Source organism: Echinops telfairi, unplaced genomic scaffold (genome assembly GCF_000313985.2).
Source record: "Echinops telfairi isolate 266 unplaced genomic scaffold, ASM31398v2 ScPeMD7_7467;HRSCAF=8505_1, whole genome shotgun sequence".
NCBI lineage: Eukaryota > Metazoa > Chordata > Mammalia > Afrosoricida > Tenrecidae > Echinops > Echinops telfairi.
In genome coordinates, this window is record NW_022111368.1 from 41,006,724 (window position 1) to 41,011,928 (window position 5,205).

Consider the following 5,205-nt stretch of genomic DNA (forward strand, 5'->3'; position numbering starts at 1 on the left):
CACACACACACACACACACACACACACACACACACACACACACACACGCTGTTCTCTCACATCAGCCATCACAAAAAAAAATGAGGCACAAGGAAAACTGCTTTTACAAAAAATTCACTGTGACCAGAGAGCCTTCCCAGACAACACCACTGGGTGCACTAACTCAGAACAACTTGCTTGATGCTCACCTAGCAGGAAAAATGCATACTGCAAAAGCTCTGCCCAGCAAAGCTTTTTACAGGTCTTTTTTAGGTAGCCCCTCATAGAACGGTTTAAAACCAGGCAAGGTGCGGGTCAGAGTTGTATCCTCTCACCACACCTACTCAATCTGTATGCTGAGCAAATAACCCGAGAAGCTGGATGTTAAAAACACTCTGCAGACTGAAACTGAAGAGGACTTGAAGCACTGTTCCTAGTGTGGTTGCTGTTGTTGTTGTTGTTGTTGCTGTTGTTGTTGTTGTGTGCCATCAAGTCAATGCTGACCCACAGCGACCTGATGCACAACACAATGAAACACTGCCTGGCCCGTGCCAATGGCTCTTACGTTGGGGCTGGTGCAGCCACTGGGTCACTCCATCTCCTCAAAGGTTTCATTTTAAGAAGATTTCAGGAGGTATTTTTTGTTTAAGGTTTGAAGGTTATCTCAGGGCTAAAGGTTCTTTGATCCACCCAGATTCCATGGTTCCAGAATGTCTTAAGGCTCTAAGAATGCGACAGACCATTATGCATTTTCCCTCTTCGGGTCAAAAATCTTCTATAGAACCGTCAGTCACAATGCTCAGTGGCTGGGCATCCTCCGATTCTGGTCGCAGGATAAAGGTGTTGCTCCTGGAGGCAATTTCATGTCCTTCTCCTCTTCCGGACTCTCCTTTTCCTTTACAGCGCCAAGTGAAGATAGAGTAATTACTGTACAAACAGTTAAGACTGAAGGCACTACACAACAAACTATGAGGTCGAACATAAGCACTAAACACCTCATAGGTCAATTAACTGGGATATCCCATGAAACCATGACCCTGAATTTCAGAACTGAGGAACCAAATCCCATGAGGATTGGTTGGACATAAGCAACATCAGCAGTGACTCTTTTTTCTTCTTCTTCTTCTTCTTCTTTCTCTGTTATAAATATGTCTATCACACAAATTGCCAATTTCAACTTTTTACAGGCATACAACTTACTGAGAGCCCTTAGAATAATCACTTGTGCAACCCTACCCTTCATCAAAGTGATTGCTGCATTAATGTATGCATCATAATAAATCTGATTGAATTGTGGAAGAAATGTCAAAGAACAGCAAACATCTTAGACGACGACTGAGAGTTGTTATTCCTCAGCTATCTACTGTCAGCATCCGTAAGTTGAAATGGACTGGTCCTGGGTATTTGGAATCAGACAATCATATGGCCTCTAGTGCCAAAATGAATAATCGTGGACAATGGATAACTGTCACATTTATTGTTAAAAAGAATATTTCAAGATCTATCCTGAAGTTCAAAGCCATCCATGATAGGATACTTTCCATAAGCCTCTAGGGATGACCAGTTAATAGTATTACACACTAACAAGTAAGTCCAAAGATGAAGCAATTGAAGGTTATCAAATTCTATGGTCTGAAATTGATCAAATGTGCAATCAACATGCATTGAAAATTAGTAGTGATCTTTAAAAACAGAAAGAAAATTAGTAATGATTGGAGAAAGCAGCTTAGAAACACCAAAGGCTCAGTAGTTGGACAACAGTCTTAGTTATAGAAATGATGCCAGAGATAGCACGAAAGAATGGCAAGATTGTGTCCACTTGGCTGGGCCAAGATTCTCAGTAGTTTGGCAGCTAAGGCCTCCCCCACGATATGACCTAACATAGTGTAAACAATTCCATGATGGGATCTACTGTGAACAGCCCAGCAGTTGTGGGAAGATTACTCAGGTCACAGCCCCAGTGTTGTTTCTTCCGCAGTGTGGTATTCTTGATATAAAGAAATAAATGCTACTGGGGTCTTAAAGGCTTAAAGGTAAACAAGCAGCCATCTAGCTCAGAAGCAACAAAGCCCACATGGAAGAAGCACACCAGACTGTGTGATAACAAGGTGTCTATGGAATCAGGCATCAAAGAACAAAAAATCATATCATTTTGAATGAGGGGGAGTGGGGAGTGGGAACCTAAAGCCCATCTGTAGGCAACTGGACATACCCTTATAGAAGGGTCACTGGGACGAGACGATACAGTCAGGGTGCAGCGTAGCAACGATGAACATCCTGTAGTTCCTAAATGCTTCCTCCCCTCCAACCCCCACCCACACAATTATGATCCCAATTCTATCTTATAAATCTGGCTAGACCAGAGGATGTACACTGGTACAGACAGGAACTGGAAACACAGGGAATCCAGGACAGATGATCCCTTCAGGACCACTGATGAGGGTGGTGATACCGGGAGATGGAGGGAGGGGAGGGTAGAAAGGGGGAACTGATTACCTATAACCTCCTCCCTGGGGAATGGACAACAGAAAAGCGGGTGAAGGGAGATGTCAGACAGTAAGATATGAAAAATAATAATAATTTATAAATTATCAAGGGTTCATGAGGGAGGGGGAATGGAGGGGGGCGGGTAAATGAGGAACTGATGCCAAGGGCTTAAGTGGAGAGCAAATGTTTTGAGAATGATGATGGCAACGAATGTACAAATGTGCTTGACACAATTGATGTATGTATGGATTGTGATAAGAGTTGTATGAGCCCCCAATAAAATGATTTTTTTTTAAATAGATGCTGTAGAAAACTGCTTAACTTCTTACTGGATCTGGCTCCTGCATCTGCCTCATCAACCTCTAGTTCTTTGGACTTGGCCCAACAGTCCACCACATTGCCTGCCATCTCTAGAACCCAGCAGCAGCCACAAGCTTGCCTGCTGACCTCCGATTCATCTGCCTCTGACTTCACCAGCCTGCGGTCTTCCTGGTTTGTCTTCCTGATTCCTGCTTGGTCTTCTCACTTCCTGGTTGTCAGCCCCCAGCAACTATGTGAGTTGAGAGAAGCCTCTAGTTTAACATCTGACCCACAGGCTTGAACCAGACTTGACTTACCCAGCTCAACATTTGTGCGTGCCAATTTCTTGATATAAATATATCGACAATCATTTCATTGAATGTATCTTTTTCAACATAGGCAGTGAGTACACACATGCACTTCACCAGATAGAAAACATAAAAATCAAATCAACAATTGTGGAAATATATGATGGAGAATCTCAGTATCATCGATCAGAATAAGGCCAAAGGCCAACTGGGATAGAGTATCAAATGCTCATCTTCAAGTCCAAAATGAAGCCGAGAGATTAAAACAGGTCCCTAAGAGCCAAAAGATGACAGGCTGGATTTAGAGACTATCTCACGGGCATATGTGACACAGGGAACACACATGACCAAACACCAGGCTTCTTGTGGACGACATCAAAGACATCGTACTCGAAGAAAGCAAAATGTCATTAAACAACAAAGTTGTGTCACTTGCATATTGCAGGTTGTTCACGAGCCTTCCTCTAATCCTGATGGCAAGGCCTTCATTCTTCCAGATTACTTGCTCGGTGAACAGATTAAGGATAGTGAAAAGATACAATCTTGATGATATCGTTCCTGATTTTATTTTATACTACACAGTATTTCCTTGCTCAATCTGAACAAATGCCGCTTAGCCCATGTACAAGTTCCACCTGAACACAGTAAAGTGTTCCGGAATTCCCATTCTTCTCAATGTGGTCCTGAGTTTGTTACGATCCATACAGTTGATAGTCTTGGCACAATTAATCCAACACAAATTATTTGTGCCATATTAAACATGTGCTTGGTGTGTATTCATTGTCTCATTTATGCCAGATAGAACTCTCCCATAGGGTTTCCTGTTTGAACTGCCAACACTGTGGTTAGAAGCTGAGTGCTTACCCATTGTGCCACCAAAAAGAACGGTCATAGAGTGTAATTCTGACTCATCATGACCCTTTAGGGAACACTAGAACTGCCCCACCGGGTTTGCAAAATTATTAAACTCCATCGAAGAGGCAGAGTGACTTGTGCATATGAGCCTCGAACTTCTTGGTTAGCACTGAGTCACGGGGATTAAGCTTTCTCAGACAAAACTGTACGCTCTGCTAGATTCCGACTCATTGGAACCAGGTGAGCTTAAAATCCATACCAGTCCTATTTTACCTTTGAGAAAATTGAGCCGCAGAAAAGACTTGCTCAAGGTCATTCAAGGAGTTTGGTATATCAGACTCATACATGGAAGCTTTTCCTATTGCCCCAAATATCCGGAGGGAAACTGAAAAAAGTAGATAAAATCAGGCGAGGGCGGGACAGAATTCAGGATGTTTCCATCAAGTCCCACTTTCGTGGAGCTTGGTCACTGACTCTTGAAAAAGTAAAGTTGGAGAAACCTGGGTCGACCAGATTCGCCCCTGGGCTTGTTCATTTATGGCATTTCTTACCCAAAGATGCAGTGCGCCCTTAAGGATGGGAAGACTGCTATCAAGGGTTCATAAGAAAAACCGGAATGTTTCTATGGGCTTAAACATTTTCAAGGTTAACTCAAGGAGCAAATCCCGCACCGCCCGACACAATCCCCAGAAAAACCTCGGACTTCTTGGGGCTCCCAGCTCCCACTCCCACCCTTTAAGACCATGTAAGTCGAAGCATTATTTTAGAAGCGCTCTCGCCGCCATGGTTGCTGTGATTAGGGACCGGGGACCAAAAGGAAACTGGGCCCTGACCTGAGGAAAGCGCACTAGTCCCCACGCCCGTCCCCTTCGATTCCAGGAATCTCAGTTACGAATTTTAGTTCGAAAACACGCAAAGATAGACTCCTCGGAGTGGGGGGGCGAGGAGGGCGGTTGGGGGGGTGTCTACAGGGGCACAGATGAGGGACAGGGGGACCTCACAGAGAAGAGGTAGCTCCAGCGAGCTGAGATTGCAGCAGAGCGTGCATGCACACCGCGCGCGCGCGCACACACACACACACACACGCATGCACACACACACGCGCGCGCATGCACACCCACACACGCACACACACACACGCACGCCCCTCCCCCGCCGACCTCCACGCCCATTCAGTCGAGCTAGCGGCAGATTCCCGTAGGAGGAATCCCCAGCAGGAAGGCCGCGGTCATGGCGCCAAAGACGGCCACCCTGGGGTGCCTGCAGGCCACCCCGG